This window comes from Geotrypetes seraphini, chromosome 2 (assembly GCF_902459505.1).
Source record: "Geotrypetes seraphini chromosome 2, aGeoSer1.1, whole genome shotgun sequence".
Lineage (NCBI taxonomy): Eukaryota > Metazoa > Chordata > Amphibia > Gymnophiona > Dermophiidae > Geotrypetes > Geotrypetes seraphini.
The window spans coordinates 283,294,673-283,313,147 of NC_047085.1; the positions used below are offsets into that span (position 1 = coordinate 283,294,673).

The 18,475-nt window shown below is 44.2% G+C and overlaps 1 protein-coding gene across 3 annotated transcripts in view; it reads left to right on the top strand.

Moving 5' to 3' along the window:
- Positions 1-18,475, top strand: part of NDUFS6 (NADH:ubiquinone oxidoreductase subunit S6) — a 148,415-nt gene that overhangs the window by 129,265 nt on the left and 675 nt on the right. The window lies entirely within an intron of this gene.

Genomic DNA, 18,475 nt, shown 5'->3' on the forward strand with positions numbered 1-18,475 from the left:
AACTTTTTTAGGTTCATCAGAAGCAGGGAATCTGTGGGACCGTTGGATGATCAAGGAGCGAAAAGGGTGTTCAGGAAGAATAAGGTCATAGCGGAAAGACTGAATGAATTCATTGCTTCGGTCTTTACGGAAGAAAATGTAAGAGATCTACCTGAACCGGAAATGGTTTTCAAGGGTGATGTTGTGAAGGAACTGAAAGAAATCTCTGAATCTGGAAGATATACTTAGCCAAATCGACAAGTTAAAGTGATAAATCACCTGGACTGAATGGTATACATTCCAGAGTACTAAAAGAACTCAAATATGAAATTGCTGTCCTGCTGTTAGTGATCTGTAACTTGTCGCTAAAATTGTCTGTAGTACCTAAAGATTGGAGGGTGGCCAATGCTGCACTGGTAAGCCTCACTTTTAGTGCCGGGCAAAATGGTAGAAACGATTATAAAAAATAAAATTGTGGAACACGTAGACAAACATGGTTAAATGAGATGGAGTCAGCATGGGTTCAGCTGAGGGAGATCTTGCCTCACAAATTTGCTTGACTTCATTGAACATGTGAATAAATATGTGAATAAAGGTGAGCTGGTTGATATAGAATATCTAGATTTTCAGAAAGCTTTTGATAGAGTTCCTCACGAGAAGCTCCTGAGAAAATTAAAGTGTCATGTGGCAAAATTCAGTTGTGGATTAGGAATTGGTTATCGGATAGAAAACTGAGGGTAGGGTTAAATGGTCATTTTTCTCAATGGATAAGAGTAAACAGTGAAGTCCCACAGGGGTCTGTACTGGGATGGTGCTATTTAACTTATTTATAAATGTTCTAGAAATTGGAACGACGAGTGAGGTGATTAAATTTGCAGATGACACTAAACTGTTCAAAGTTGTTAAAACGCATGCACTTTCTGAGATAGTTTCTATAGTCAGATTAGTCTCAATATATCTGTAGATGTAACCTGTTATAAATCAGCAAGCATTCCAATGGAAGGCCAAAAAAGAGAAGTCTATCTGGGGTTTGCTAAGCAGCAATTTTTTATGTAGTAACAATAGAGTGATTGGTTCCCTAGATGACACAGTCAGTAACTGGAAATTTAGCATCCACATCTAAACTCAGATGAAACATACAGGGATTGAATATAGTGAGATAACTGTTGAAAAGCAAAATTATCTGTCAAATCAGGGTTTGACTTTAAATAAATTGGAGTACTGCATGATCCCACTGGGAAGTAAAAAATTGAGTAAGAGAAGACCCTGATCTATCCATCTAGTTACTTGAGGTTATCTAGTCCTGGTGAAAAAACTGCATTCCCAAATGGTGGCAATACATAGCTGAAGCTTAAGTCAAAGGCCCACTGTCTATCCTTCCACAAATTTCTAAGTAGCTGTGTTAAAGCACTATGTAAATAATTTATTTATATACCAATTATATTCTAAGTAGTTTACATTCAGGTACTTTATCATATTTCCCTATCTATCCCGGTGGGCTATCTAGTGTACCTGGTGCAATGAGGGGATTAAGTGTCTTGCCCAGGGTCACAAGGAGCAGCAAAGGATTTGATCCCACAACCTCAAGGTGCTAAGGCTGTAGATCTAACCATTGTGCCACACACTCCCACTTAAGCTGAGAATCACTTGAAACAAGCATGTAATATATAATTCAAGTGTCAAGAGGAATAGAAAATCTTTTTTAATCCAGGTGGGAGAATATTTATATTATATAATTTAACATCTGGAGCATAAGAATAGCTTTACTGGGTCAGACCAATGGTCCATCAAGCCCAGTAGCCCGTTCTCACGGTGGTCAATCCAGGTCCTTAGTACCAGGCCAAAACCCAAGGAGTAGCAACATTCCATGCTACCACTCCAGGGCAAGCAGTGGCTTCTTCCATGTCTTTCTCAATAACAGATTGTGGACTTTTCCACCAGGAAATTGTCCAAACCTTTCTTAAAACTAGCTACGCTATCTGCTCTTTCCACAACCTCTGGCAATGCGTTCCAGAGCTTAAATATTCTCTTGAGTGAAAAAAGTATTTCCCTGTAACTTCAAGTGTCTCCTAGTCTTTGTAATTTTTGATGGAGTGAAAAAGTGATCCACTTGTACTCCACTCAGGATATCTCCCTTCAGCTTGTCTTTTTTCCAAGCTGAAGAGCCCTAATCTTTTTAGGCTTTCCTCATACCTTCTGCTAGAGATAGTTTCTGGCAGGCAGAGCAGGGTCTGGCTTAGTCTCCATTCCCTCCTCTCTCCTGAACACCCTAGTTCAGTGGTCTCAAACCCACGGCCTGGGGACTACATGCGGCTCGCCAAGTACTATTTTGAGGCCCTCGGTATGTTTATCATAATCACAAAAGTTTTAAAAAAAAAACAGTTTATCCCAGGACAAGCAGGCAGGTATTGTCACTAATGGGTGACGTGATCCAACAGAGCCCCGATGCGGACGCCTCAAGCATTTTTGCTTGATGAAACTCGAAGTTTTGAGTCGCCCGCACCGCGCGAGTGCCTTCCCGTCCAGACCAGGGCGCGTCTCCTCAGTTCTTACTTTTCCGCGGAGCTGAGAAGTCCGTCTTCGACTCTCCACGTGAAGATTTTTCACTTGTGCCTTCTAAAGTCCGCGGTTTTGGGTTCTTTTTCTCTCAATCGCTGATTTTCGTCGTTCTTTCTTGTTTTCAAAAAAATATATATATATTTCTTCCATCCGTCCGACCGGGCAGGCCACGTGGCCGCAGCCCCGCAGCTTCGATCTTGCGGCGGAGCTCTTCCGGCCTATGCCCTGGCCTATCACTGGTTTTAAAAAGTGTGCCAAGTGCCAGCGCGCGATTTCGCTCATGGACCCTCATCGACGCTGTGTTCGGTGTCTCGGGCCTTCCAAAATCGTGCCGGCTTTGCTCCACACTCACCGCAGGTGCTTTCAAGCGCCGTTGTGTCTTGTGGGAGTCGCTGTTCAGCATGGAGTCCTCGATGGAGCAATCGTCATCGAAAGGCCCCTCACCTTCGACTTCATCTGCTGCTCCTCAGCCTTCCACCTCTGCGGCGCCAAGTCTCATCAAGCCTGCATCATTCGTGCCGGCCCCGACTCCAGCGCCTGCTGTGATGCCTTCCTCAGTCTCTTCAGATCAGGTAGCACAGCAGCCAATTCCACCGGTAGTGCTAAAAGTGCCCAAGGCTTCTAGGCCCAAGCACTCACACACTACCCCCAAAGAACGCGAGGCCCGTGCAGGCGGTCCCATTGCAGATGCGGATCCGTCCTTGCCGGCCTTGTTCCAGACCTTGTTAGAGAAGCAATTCATCGAGCTCTTCACCACCATTGGGCCTAAGCTTCTCTCACAAATCCAGCCTGGGTACGGGGAGGCCTCCCGCGAGGTTGAGCCGCCTCCAGTGCCTCAATGATACACACACTCTCTACAGAGAGCAGAGTCTCTGCGAGTGTCTGGTCTGGCTTCGGTGCATGCATCGCAAGGAGCAGAGTCTTTGCCCATGCCTCCATTGGAACCAATTCACTCGATGGAAGGAGCAGAGTCTTTGCGAGTGCCTCCATTGGAACCCATCCACTCGATGCAAGGAGCAGAGTCTTTGCGAGTGCCTCCATTGGAACCCATCCACTCGATGCAAGGAGCAGAGTCTTTGCGAGTGCCTTCATTGGAGCCGATCCACCCGATGCAGGGGTTCGAGTCCCTATGAGTACCCCGGGGTGATTCCTGCCATCCACCTGTGCTTCGATCAACTGCTCCCAGCCCCATCCACTACCTGTGGGCCTCAGCGAAGACCCATTCGCCTCGTTCATCGAGGCCGATATCCAAGCACGGTGCACATCGGTCGAGGCATTCATCGAGGCATTCGTCTAGGCATGCCTCGCCTCATCAGAAGCAGCCTTTCCTCGAGTATTCTCCACCAGCTACTTCACCTCCTCCAATGCCGGAGCTCGAGGACACGATGGGGTCTTTATCACCACCACGATCCCCGTCCTCATTGGATCCCGAGGCCTCAACGTCCTCGAGCCCGTCTCGAGGTCCTGCTTCAGCCGACCTTCTGTCGTTCTCCTCCTTCCTTCGACAGATGGCAGACGACCTGGACATCCAGCTGGACACAGGTTCCAAATTCTCCAAGGAATACCTGGAGACTATGCACCTCCCTCAACCACCTGCTGAATCCCTCAAACTTCCTCTTCATAAGTTGCTGGATCAGACCTTCATGCTGTGCCTTGAAACACCTTATTCCATCCCTGCCGTGCCGGGCAAATTGGATACCAGGTACCGCACGGTGCACCACAAGGGGTTCGATGGTTCCCAACTCTCCCATCAATCCATCTTGGTGGAGTCCTCACTGAAGCTCTCTCACCCCTCCCAGGTCTACGCTGCAGTCCCACCTGGTAGAGAGGGCAAGACCATGGACCGCTTTGGCAGGAGGATCTATCAGAACTCCATGATGACATCCAGGGTTCTGAACTATAACTTCCATTTCGTCACATATTTCGAGTTCTTCCTGTCGGTACTCCAGAAGTTCTCGCCCTATGTGGACCCTAGGGCACAATCCGAGTACCAGGAGGTTCTGGCCTCGCTGTCCCAGCTCCGGTTACAGCTGATGGAATCATCCTATGATGCCTTTGAGCTCTCGGCTCGGGCTACAGCGTGTGCAGTGGCTAAGCGCCGGCTGGCATGGCTCAGGACCATCGATATGGACCCTAATCTCCAAGACAGGCTTGCCAATGTTCCATGCGCTGGTACCGACCTCTTTGATGAATCCATCGAGGCCGCGACCAAGAAGCTCTCGGACCATGAGAAATCCTTCCAATCCATCCTGCGCCCGAAGCATAAGCCTGCTCCTCCTCGCCCATCATGCCCACCGTTAGTATACCAGCGGCGTTATCCACCTAAGCAGGCTCCCCCCATCCGACAGCCTGTGAAGCGTCAGCATTCCCAAAAACAGCAGCAAAAGCCTCAGCCTTCCTCCGTCCCTAAGGCTTCTTAGCCCTTTTGACTGTCTCATAGAGTATGTAACTTCAGTCGTCCTGCCATTCTCAGCTGCTCCACCAATTGGAGGTAGTCTCCATCACTTTTACCACCGACCTCTGGGTCCTTTCCATCATCAGGGAGGGATACTCTCTCCAGTTCGATCGAGTACCCCCAGAACATCCTCCAAGAGAGTATCCTTCCAACTTGACCCAGACCGCCCTTCTTCAGGAAGCCCAGACTCTATTACAGCTCGGAGCCGTCGAGCCGGTTCCTGCGTCTAAACAGAACAAGGGTTTTAACTCCCGGTACTTCCTTGATCCGAAGAAGACGGGCGATCTGCGACCCATTTTGGACCTCAGGGTGCTCAACAAGTTTCTGGTCAAAGAGAAGTTTCGCATGTTGACCCTGACATCCATGTACCCCCTCCTCGAGCAGAACGACTGGTTATGCTCTCTGGATCTCAAGGAGGCCTACACTCACATTCCCATTCATCCGGCCTCACACCAATACCTCAGATTCAGGATGGGACATCTTCATCTCCAATACCGAGTGCTTCCTTTTGGCCTGACCTCATCACCCAAAGTCTTCACCAAGTGCCTGGTAGTAGTGGCCGCAGCACTCAGGAACCACGGCCTCCAGGTATTCCCCTACCTGGACGACTGGCTCATCAAGGATTCCACGTCCCAGGGAGTTGTTCTCGCGACCCAGAAGACGATTTGGTTGCTGCAACATCTGGGGTTCGAGATAAACTTCCCGAAATCCCATCTACAACCTTCCCCGACTCTTCCCTTCATCGGAGCTGTTCTGGACACTACCCAACTCAGAACGTTCCTCCCTCCCGAACGGCAGGAAGCTCTCCTCCATCTTTGCCACTTGGTGTCCTCTCGCCCGTCCATCTCGGCGAGACACATGATGGTTCTCCTAGGCCACATGGCCTCTACAGTTCACTTGACTCCTTTTGCCAGACTTCACCTCGGGATTCCCTAGTAGACCCTGGCATCTCAGTGGACGCAGATATCCGACCCTCTGTCCCGACACATCCGGGTCACTCCTGCTCTGAAACAGTCTCTTCGCTGGTGGATGCTATCCTCCAATCTATCTAGAGGTTTGCTGTTCCAAACTCCCCCCCCCCCCATCGGAAAGTCCTCACGACCGACTCGTCCACCTATGCTTGGGGAGCTCATCTGGACGGCCTACACACTCAGGGTCACTAGATCAGCACAAACCGCCAGTGCCACATTAATCTCCTGGAACTCAGGGCGATTTTCAATGCTCTCAATACCTTCTAGCACCTGCTTCAAGACAAGGTGGTCCTCATTCGCACGGACAACCAAGTTGCCATGTATTATATCAACAAGCAGGGAGGCACGGGATCGGCCTCCCTCTGTCAGGAAGCTCTGAAAGTTTGGGATTGGGCGATTCACTACAACACCTTCCTCAAAGCCGTCTACATTCAGGGGGCGGACAATGCCTTGGCGGACAACTTGAGTCGTCTGCTGCAACCTCACGAGTGGACCCTCCACTCAACGCCCCTCCATCACATCTTTTCTCAGTTGGGAACTCTTCAGATCGACCTCTTTGCAACCTCCCACAACTTCAAACTGCCTCAGTTCTGCTCCTCACCGCCTCGAGGCAGATGCTTTTCTTCTGGATTGGACGAATCTCTTTCTATATGCGTTTCCTCCATTCCCTCTCATCCAGAAGACTAGTCAAACTCAAGTCAGACCATGCCACCATGATCCTGATCGCTCCACAGTGGCCCAGACAATCTTGGTACTCCCTTCTACTTCAACTCAGCAGCAGGGAGCCCTTCCCTCTACCAGTGTTTCCATCACTGCTTACACAGCAGCAGGGATCTCTACTTCATCCCAACCTGCAGTCTCTACACCTGACAGCTTGGTTCCTCTCAACGTAACCTCTCTTCAGTTTTCTCAACCTGTGAGAGAGGTCCTGAAAGCTTAAAGGAAGCCTGCTACTAGACAATGAGACCACCAGAAGTGGACCAGATTCTCTGCTTGGTGTGTTTCTCATCATCATGAGCCACAACACTCCTCCTTGTCCTCAGTTTTGGATTATCTTTTGCATCTTTCTCATTCTGGTCTCAAGTCTTCATCGATACGAGTCCATCTTAGTGCAATTGCTGCTTTCCATCAGCCTCTCCAAGGGAAACCTTTCTCTGCTCATCCGGTGGTTTCCAGATTCATGAAAGGACTCTTCTATGTTAATCCTCCCCTCAAACCGCCTCTAGTGGTTTGGGACCTCAATGTTGTTCTTTCTCAGCTTATGAAACCTCCATTTGAACCTCTTCACAAGGCTCATCTGAAGTATCTCACTTGGAAAGTGGTGTACCTTATTGGTCTCACCTCTGCTCGTCGAGTTAGTGAGCTTCAAGCATTGGTGGCGGATCCACCTTTCACAGTATTCCACCACGACAAGGTGGTCCTTCGCACTCATCCAAAATTCCTACCCAAAGTGGTCTCGGAATTTCAACTGAATCAATCCATTGTTCTCCCTGTGTTTTTTCCAAAGCCTCATTCTCATCCTGGAGAATCAGCCCTTCATACTCTGGACTGTAAACGTGCTTTGGCTTTCTACCTGGAACGCACCAAGCCTCACAGATCTGCTCCCCAACTTTTCATCTCCTTTAATCCGAACAAGTTGGGACATCCCATCTCTAAGCGCACCATCTCCAACTGGATGGTGGCTTGTATCTCCTTCTGCTATGCCCAGGTTGGATTACCCCTTCACAGCCCACAAGGTCAGAGCAATCGCAGCCCCTGTAGCCTTCCTCAGATCGACACCGATTGAGGAGATTTGTAAGGCTGCCACTTGGTCCTCGGTTCACACCTTCACTTCTCAGTATTGTCTGGATACTTTCTCCAGATGGGATGGACAGTTTGGCCAAACAGTATTACAAAATTTATTCTCCTAAGTTGCCAACTCTCCCACCATCCCATTGTGGTTAGCTTGGTGAGAATACCTGCCTGCTTGTTCTGGGATAAAGCAGTGTTACTTACCGTAACAGTTGTTATCCAGGAACAGCAGGAGCTATTCTCATGTCCCACCCACCTCCCCTGGGTTGGCTTCTCTGCTAGCTATCTGAACTGAGGAGACGCGCCCTGGTCTGGGCGGGAAGACACTCGCACATGCGCGGTGCAGGCGACTCGAAACCTCGAGTTTCATCAAGCAAAAATGCTTGTGAGGCGTCCGCATCGGGGCTCCATTGGATCACGTCACCCATTAGTGAGAATAGCTGCCTGCTGTCCCTGGATAACAACTATTACGGTAAGTAACATTGCTTTCTTGATCATATGTCTCTTTAGCTATAAATTACAATATTATTATTAAGACTTAGACAAAAGGAAAGATTTGTAAACTCTAAAGATTTACTTCATACATTAACTATTTTTTCTGAGGCCCTCCAAGTACCTACAAATCCAAAATCTGGCCCTGCAAAGGGTTTGAGTTTGAGACCACTGCCCTAACTCATTTCTTTACTTATAGTCTTAATTTATTCTCAAATATTCTAATTAGGACAACTGGAGAACTCTTTATATTTCATTACCTGCTAAGAATCAAACACTAAATAAGCATACCATATAATCCTAAAATTATCTAAAAAGAAATACTAAGGCCCCAATTCACTATCCTGCCTGATAGTGTCTGATCCAATTTTTTTTTTTTTTTAATACAGAGCTGGAAACTTTTGCGAGCCTGTGTTTTTAACCTGCAGGTTGAAAGTGGGGCTGCATCGTGGGTTAAAACCACGGAGTTGGAGCAGAGAACAGGGTTTTTGCACAAGCGACTGGTCCTCAGCAGTCGCTTGTTTTTGGATCGACCAGCCCAGTCGCTGTTCCTGATTTTGGTTAGTGAATTGCTGCCTTCCTACTTTGCATGCCGTTTCCCCTCATTTGCATGCGCAGATCAGATCAGAGGATGATCGGCACAGAATTTAGTGAATTGGGTCGGTACACGATCGCAAACACAATCGTTGGACTTCGTGAATCTAGCCCTTAATAAAGCATATAATATAATCCTAAGTCTCTCTATAGAAACATGATGACAGATAAAGGCCAAATGGCCCATCCAGTCTGCCCATCCACAGTAACCATTATCTCTTCCTCTCTCTAAGAGATCCCACTTGCCTATCCCAGGCTTTCTTGAATTCAGACACAGTCTCTGTCTCCACCACCTCTTCCAGGAGACTGTTCCACGCATCTACCACCCTTTCTGTAAAAAAGTATTTCCTTAGATTACTCCTGAACCTTATCACCTCTTAACTTCAACCTATACCCTCTCATTCCAGAGCTTCCTTTCAAATGAAAGACTCGACTCATGCGCATTTACATCATGTTTAAGTCCATCATATCTCCCCTCTCCTGCTTTTCTTCCAAAGTATACAGATTGAGATCTTTAAGTCTGTCCTCATACGTCTTATATTCCTAGTACATTAATAAGGTTTAATTAATTAATCAGCTCAATAAGATGCAGACAGTAGTCCAGCAGTAAGAGAGTGTCACCGTGCATCACCAGGCCGTGCCGTGCCCCGCCCCAAGCGGGTATGACCAAGAGAGCCCAGAGCATATGGCGCTGACTGAGCCATTTTATCAATTCCCTCTGAAGTGGCAGATCAAATGATAAGAACACCTGATTATGGATTAGTTCAAACTCAAACAATTTTATTTCTTCATGGACATAATCATTGGAACAGTTCAGAATAAGCACTATATGGATTCTTTACTTTCCAACCATAAAGACAAAATTTAATACTTTTGCACAGGTTCCACTTTGTCACAACAGGCTTTTATAGTTCATCAGTGCTTAACTCAAAACTTAAAAAAAGGTTCCAAAAAAAAAACAAACAAACATAGTTTCAAAATGATTTCAAGTAAGGCCTCTCTTAGGCCTGTGCCTACCCAAAGGCAATTCTACTCCCTTAGATAAAAATGCCTCTTACAACAGGAAATTCAACCAGCTTAGAACTACAATTTCCTTTTTTCAAACATTCAAAACATTTCACACTTCAAAAAACTTACTGACGGTGTCAAGCTGGATTTGCCACTGAGCTCTTCTGACAGCGGAGCCCAGGGCAGAAAGGGACCTCCTCCCACATCAACCATTGATTGTGGCCCTTCCCCAATAGGGGAATAGAAAGAAAAATACAAAATGGACCACTGCCAGTGCTGTAAAGTGCAAACTGCCACAGCCTAGAAAAACACAGATTCTTTCAAAAGTGATATGCAAAACCTTCTCCCCGTTGGCGAGAAGTTATATGTGTGTGCTCGCTGCAAAGAGCTCCTAGCTCTCAGAGAACGAGGCTAAAGTAGCAAACTTGGAGGAGCTGAGGGAGACAGAGAAGTATATAGAGGAGACCTACAGGGATGTTGTAGAGAAGTCCCACCTCCAGTCTGGTAGCCCCTGTGCTGCCTTGGAGTAGAGAGGTCTCCTAGAAGGAGAGCATCACCCTGGTGAAGTAGGAAATAATGCTGTAGCTAGGGCCTGCCCACCAGGGGATGCAATATCCTCTTGCACCAAGGATATGTCTCCAGGGGCTTCTGTCAAGGAGGGAAAAGTTAGGACAGTGGTTGTAGTTTGTGATTCGATTATTAGGCATGTAGACAGCAGGGTGGCTGGTGGGCGTGAGGATCGCCTGGTCACTTGCTGCCTGGTGCGAAGGTAGTGGACTTCACGCATCACATAGATAGGATTTTAGATAGTGCTAGGGAGGAGCCAGCTGTTTTGGTACATGTAGGAACCGATGACATAGGAAAATATGGGAGGGAGGTTCTGGAAGCCAAATTTAGGCTCGGGTTGAAAGCTGATATCCAGGTCCTCCAGGGTAGCATTTTCAGAAATGCTTCCATTTCCATTCGCAGGACCCAAGAGACAGACAGAACTCCGAAGTCTCAATATGTGGTTGAGACAATGGTGCCAGGGATGAGGGATTTAGATTTGTTAGGAACTGGGCAACTTTCTGGGAGAGAGGGAGCTTGTTCTGAAAGGATGGACTCCACCTTAACCGGAATGAAACCAGGCTGTTGTTGCTAACGTTTAAAAAGGAGATAGAGCAGCTTTTAAACTGAGATGCGGGGAAAAGCCGGCAGTCTTCCAGGAGCTGATGGTTCGCTGTGAGGTATCCTTGAAGGATACTATTGAAACAGGATATTTAAGGAGTTCCAGTAGAGAGGTTCTAATAATGGTGAAAGAAAGCCAGGAGGGTTTAAGAGGAAGGCAGAGTAAAAGACTCAAATTTTCCCTTTCTTCTCAGCAACCTGTAGTTACAAGGAAAAAAATAATTTGAAGCGTCTATACAAGTTTTCTTGCATATGCTTCAAGCTAGTCTGAGGACTAGCTCCTACATACTTGCTATCTCACTTCATATTATACAGTCCCATAAGACAAACGGGTCATTCCATGTCAAGTGATCAGATTCTTGGAAAGTGCCCTGCATGACCATCACGGATTTTGATGAAACTTCATATGCAGAGTACACCATGTCTCAAACGAACTTTGGTAAAGTTTTAGTTTCGCCTGTGGAATATTTGTGGAGATATAGCCATTTGTTTGACCCCATACCACAATGAAATACAGTACGACAATGACATTCTGACAACTTTGAGACACAATATCTCCCGAGCTGTGTTTCCAAAAAAACTGAAACTTAGCTACCCTGCACAACTTTTTGAGCTCTGTTCATTGCTACCAGTAACAATTTTTGCCGAGCACTGAATGAATGCCTGAATTACAGTAAACTTGGCCGAAAAAATTAGTGCTCCAAAAAAAGTTAAAGTTTGACATTACTTAGCTCCCACAATAATTGAGTAATAAATGCGAAATTTGGCGCATAATGTCTCAGTACAACGTTGTTTTCAAAAGTACAATTTCAACCTCCAAGCTCTTTCCATTAGTTTACAAATTAAGTGTAAAGTTGCTAATTTGTATAAAAAGGCCAAAAATAGGGTATTTTCAGCCTGCTTTTACAGAAAAATACCTTTTAGAAACTCTTTCAAATCAGTCTCATTAGAAAGAGCATATTTCAAACCCCCTAGAAAAGTGGACTTCATTTTTCAATGCAGGTTAACAATGGCTGAAAAAGGGGGACAAAGTTGGGAGACGTTGCCACGGCAACAACCTCTATTTCAACATAGTTCTGTCATTTTTAAAGTTACAGTTTTGTATTGACGTAGTATTACTACTACTCTATTGCGTTGGTCCATGGTGACATTGTCACTACCAGTTCAAGAGTTTGAACTGGCAACCCCATCGCCATAGGGGTCACGCCCGATAGCTGTGCAATACCAGCCACGGGTGGGCCACTTCGTCCAGGTTCCCAAGCCTCGCATTTGGTTTCTTTGTCAAGGTTCCAAAGCCTTTTGTTGGTATCTTTCTGGTTCCAAAGCCAATGATTAGGGTGTCTTATCCTAGGTTCCCAAGCCTAAATTGGGTATCTTATATGGTTCCCAAGCCGAAGTGAAGTCCACTTTGATTTTAACTGCCAGCAATCTTTATAACATTCTGTTAAATTTTTGAGCCACTTTCTTCAATGCAGTTTCTGGAAATTGATATTGGCGGACGGATGATGTAACTGAAGGGGCACAAAGCATACAGATGAGGTGTTGCTCTGGAACCCAACAAACGTCTTGCCTTTCTGGCCAATAAAACGAATGAGCTGGACCGTGAGGATGCATAAATTTTATCAGTGCATCATTTTGTTCAATTGAGACTTCAACAACGTTGCCTATCCACCATTGATTATCGTAAGTACAGGCAACGTAGCAACCAGGAAAGATTTCGGACACTTTCAAATTTGGAATGGCAGTATCAGAAATTTTGGCAACAAAATTTATTGTGTCATTTGAAACTTTGCTGACACGAACCGAGTTTGAGTCGACTGGTACAAATTGGTGGTGCTCTCTGGTACCGGCTACTGTGCTGCTTTCATGCCATCTTTCTTCTTGAAGCTTTTTGCTTTCTTCAATTTCTTCTTTTGGAACATATATGTATTTAACTCCGTGTATATTTTGGTCACAAAAGTTAAATAGATCCTTTGGCGTCAATATTTGATCCGTTGATGGTCTTTGGAGGCTAGCCCGGGCAGCCAGTCGTTTAGTTGTTCCACCAACTCCATCGCAGGGTGATTTTCCGTGGCTAGTTCCAAAAAAATTCCATTCAGCCTCAATGTTGAAATCATTTCTGTGATTGCACAAATTCACAAAGTTCTTGTAGTTTTTATATTGTGCTGCTGAGCCATCACTGAAGTAGTATATTTTGGTAATGTTTGTTTGAGTTACCAAAAATTCGATCAACTTTTGAATAAACACGTGTACAGATATCGTATCATGTTACATATGATCAGAAATAATGCAACAGTTTACAACTTGCAATGTGCCCACTTCATTGAGGTAATATGCAACAAAAGGATGTACCGTAGCTTGTGAATTTTCCCAGTGAAAGCCTTGGGCGGCATCCTGTACAACAAATGAGTAATTTTCAGCGAAATCCATCAAAACGATCATTTCCGTTTCTTTTAATCTAATCTAATCTAAACCTTAAGTTTATATACCGCATCATCTCCATGAGAATGGAACTCGACACGGTTTACAAGAACTTAAAATAGTGGGTAGAGAAGAAGAAAAAGGATTACATGAACTTATGTGTAGAAGGGGGGAGAGAAAGGGGGGAAGCTACAATTTGCTGAAAAGCCAGGTTTTCAGTTGTTTGCGGAATAATTGAAGGGAGCTCAGGTTCCGCAGCGGGGTGGTGAGATCGTTCCAAAGACCTGTGATTTTGAAGAGAAGGGATTTTCCCAGTTTGCCTGAATAGTGGATGCCGCGTGGAGAGGGGAAGGCTAGTTTAAGCCTTTGGGCAGTTCTGGAGGAGTCGGGACTGGAGGAGTTGAAAGACAGTGGGATAAGAGGAGGCAGGATTCCGTGAATGATCTTGAAAGCCAGGCAGGAATATTTGAAATGGATTCTGGAGATTATTGGAAGCCAGTGAAGTTTGGCAAGGAGTGGGGAGGCATGGTCAGACTTGCGTTTTGAGAAGATCAGTTTGGCTGCAGTATTCTGGATTAGCTGGAGTCTTAGAATACTTTTTTTTGATAGATTTAAGTAGATGGCGTTGCAGTAATCTAGTTTGGAGAGGATGATGGATTGGACAAGGATGGCAAAGTGTTGTTGGCTAAAGTAGAATCTAGCTTTCCTCAGCATGTGAAGGCTGAAAAAGCATGATTTTGCCAAGGAGTTGAGGTGGTCATTGAGGGAGAGAGAGGAATCGATAGTGATACCAAGGACCTTGCATGAGAACTCGAGCTGTAGTGTATCGCCTGTGGGTAGTGCGAAAAGTGTGGGCAGGTGTTCGAATTTTGGGCCGAGCCAGAGTAGTTTTGTTTTAGATTTGTTTAGTTTCATCTGTACCGAGAGGGACCAGGCACGGAGTCTCATTATGCAAGCTGTAATGTTTTCGTGGAGGTTGGTGAGATTCTGGTCAGTCTCAAGGAGGACAAGGATGTCATCTGCATAAGTGTAGATTGTTTCCAGGGGGGATAGTTGAAAGAGTTTCAGGGAGGACATGTAGATGTTAAAGAGAATAGGGGAAAGGGGTGATCCTTGAGGGACACCGCAAGATGGAGTCCAAGGAGTGGACATGGTGCCATTTGTGTTGACGGTGTAGGAACGGAAGCGTAAGAAGTTTGAGAACCACATTAGGACGGTGGAGTCGATTCCAATCTCGGAAAGTTGGTAAAGTAGTATGTCGTGATGGACGACATCAAAAGCAGCAGAAAGATCGAATTGTAGTAGGACAGCGAATTTGTTATGTGAGTGTAGTTGTACCTTTGAAATTAGGGAAACTAGGAGGGATTCAGTGCTAAAGCAGGGTCTGAAGCCATGTTGGTATGAGTGAAGAATGGAGAATCTCTCGAGATAGGAGGAGAGCTGGGTAGCAACTATGGTTTCTAGAAGTTTGGTAAGTAGAGGGATATTTGCTATGTCTTCAACATCTTCAAATATTCACTTTGATGTTTTGAAATGAAATGGTGGCTTGTCAACTTCCAAATCTTGCTTGCAAGTCTTTCAATAAAGTTGTCCATGGTTAGTACGCTTGTTTCTAATGTTTCACGGTCAGCATGAACCCATTGCTTAAATTCTATTGATTCTTCTGGATCTAAATCCTTGAATATTTCTTCCAGGTACGCTGTTAGTGCTTCTTCACCAGGGCAGTTTTGACATCGTTGTAGCATACAGTCCTTGTCATTTAGGTCACACACAGTTTTTTCCATAAGAACTTTTTAGTTCTCTTTGACATCGGCGCCTTGTAGCATGAGCTTTACATTTTGATGTATCGTACAGACACACACGGAGTGTGCACCTGATGCACCAACGGTTACACACCACTTTGGCCTGAGCTCACAGAATTTGGAAAAACCAATTTCAGTTCCGTATTTGTTACAGTACGCCACGTACAGCTCTTTTAAATTACACAACAGCAGCCGCTTTTGCTTTTGTACTTTTAAACCATTGAGGCGGACTGAAATGCAATCTTTTTTGCCAGGACATATTCTGCTGAATTCATCGTCTTCGTAAAAATCTTGAACTCTATTTGCAATTTTTTTTGGAAGGGACTTGCCAATTTTTGCATCAGGTATAGAACAAATGCCTTTCTCTTTCTTTACTTTTTGGGCTGTTCTGACCATGTGCTCTGAAACGCCAAACTTCATTGCTGTTTCCTTTATTGACCAACTTTTTGGGGCCATCGTCAATAATTGAACTTTCATTGACCTGTTGGATATTGCAATTTTCGTTTTCATTTCTTCAATGAGGTCAGTGTAATCTTCACATAACTTGCATTCTACAGACTGACGAGACGGCCCAACTTCTTCAGCTGAAACTCCAGCAGCAGATGTAATCTTCTTGGCTATCACATTCTGCACACGTTCAATTTTTCGTATCACATAGCCGGCTTTATCTCTACTAGCTAACCTTCGAATTTTCAATGGAGAGGTTCCTAAAGCAGTCAAGCTTCGATCAACTGCATCGGAGATGCTGATATCAAAATCGTCTGAAGATGAAGATGCTGCAGTAGTAGCTTCACTCATTGAAACGTATTGGGCTTTGCACCTACTGCAAAGTTTCTGACCTGGCTTGATATTTATTTTTGCCACTTTTCTAAAATCATTAGACATGGCAAGATCGACTTTTAACAATCCACTTTGAACAATGTGATTTTTCTTTTCAAATGGATTACAACACAATGTTTGCTTTAATTCATATTTGTCGAGATACTTTGCTTTGTGGTGGAGGCAGATTTGGTCTTTATCGATCAGTTCAACTTCAGAGCGCCGAGTGATAAGCAATTTTTCATCGGTTGACAAATTATGTAAAAAAATGAGCCCACATTTTTTAGAATAAAATGTGCCGTCATGACACTTTGAGAACAATTTTTGCCCAATGGCACAGTCTGGCAGAAAAGGATTATTATTAGTCGATTCGTTGGCATCCATTTTAAACTGAATTAATAATAATGTGGATCTGAAAAAGAAAACAAGTTGTAATTTGTGATCTGCATGCAACAAAATTATCACCTCAATTTCTAGTTAGGAATAATCATTAATTAAGAACACTATAATTGTACCCAAAGCTTGAGTAAAAATAAACAGGGAAAAACAGTGTGAAAAGTGACATAATTGTAAGTTGAAACGTAGGCCGTTGCCATAGTGACATCTCCCAACTTTGTCCCCCTTTTTCGGGCATTGATAACCTGCGTTGAAAAATGAAGCCCACTTTTCTAGGGGGTTTGAAATATGCTCTTTCTAATGAGACTGATTTGAAAGAGTTTCTGAAAGGTATTTTTCTGTAAAAGCAGGCTGAAAATACCCTATTTTTGGCCTTTTTATACAAATTAGCAACTTTACACTTAATTTGTAAACTAATGGAAAGAGCTTGGAGGTTGAAATTGTACTTTTGAAAACTACATTATGCGCCAAAAATTTCGCATTTATTACTCAATTATTGTGGGAGCTAAGTAATGTCAAACTTTGACTTTTTTTGGAGCACTAATTTTTTCGGCCAAGTTTACTGTAATTCAACCATTCACTCAGTGCTCGACAAAAATTATTATTGGTAGCACTGAATAGAGCTCCAAAAGTTGTGCAGGGTAGCTAAGTTTCAGTTTTTTTGGAAACATAGCTCGTGAGATATTGTGTCTCAAAGTTGTCAGAATGTCACTGTCGTACTGTATGTCATTGCAGTATGGGGTCAAACAAATGGCTATATCTCCAAGAATATTCCACAGGCGAAACTAAAACTTTACCAAAGTTCGTTTGATACATGTGGGACTTTGTGCATAAAGTTTTATCAAAATCCGTGATGGTCATGCAGGGAGCCCTTGATCACTTGACATGGAATAACCCAAACCAGAAACTGCAAACTATTTACATATCCAAACATTACTGGCTGTAAATACAAACCCTTTCTGGACAGAACTTTTATGTACCAAGCAAACAAACAACAACACTGGCTAGACAACTACATTAATAGAGCTAGACTGACCTACGTCGCTTTTAGAAAAGTCATAAAAACTGCCCTTTTCGACAGACATATCAACTAAACTCCATCTCCATTTCTTTTTCCTACTATGCTCCCTCTGAAAATTCTTAACAAATTGTATTCTGTAATTCGCTACTTTTTCTAAAAGGGCCCCTCTGAAATTCTAAACAAACTGTATATTGTAATACGTTGCATTTTTAAGATTCTGTATACTGTAAATTCACTGTCTATCTACATGTTGTAACTCACTGATTGTCCAGCTCTCTTTGTTGTGAACCGCCTAGAAGTCGCACGATTGTGGCGGTATGGAAGAATAAAGTTATTAATATTATTATTATTATTACAAATGCTAGAAGCCTAAAAATTAAAATAGGAGAGTTAGAGTACTGAATGATGAGGTAGATAGGCATCTCGAAGACCTGGTGGAAGGAGGACAGTCAATGGGACACTGAATTAGCTAGGTAAAATTATATCGCAAGGATAGAGTGGATGAAACTGGAAGGGGAGGTTGCCTACCTTGACAGATGGGGAAAATGCTTGAGTACCTGAGTGTAAACTACTTAATACACCTTGTTCTAGCAGTATATCAAATCCCTAGTCCATTTCCTTGGATATAATGTATATTGAGAGGACTTCTGCATAGGATGAGAATTAATTATCAAGATTTTAATGGGAATTTTGGTTGAGAATGCTGAGTGATCTCTTGCTGAAGACCCCTTAGAATTTTGCAAATGCTAAGAGGGCTCACTGCAGATTAGGGAAATATTAACAGAAACAGGATCCAAAAAGAAATTGTACAAGTTCTAAGAGAACCTAAGGATTAGATTAGATTAGAACCAAAATTTGAAGGCCAAATCCATGCCTTAAAAAGCACCTAAAGGAGCATGACCTGATCTGTACATGGCACTGGTGCCATTGTAAATGATAATACAAATGATAACTATGTTAAAAGCCATGCTATGTAATCCAAACCCTGAAACTATCTAAT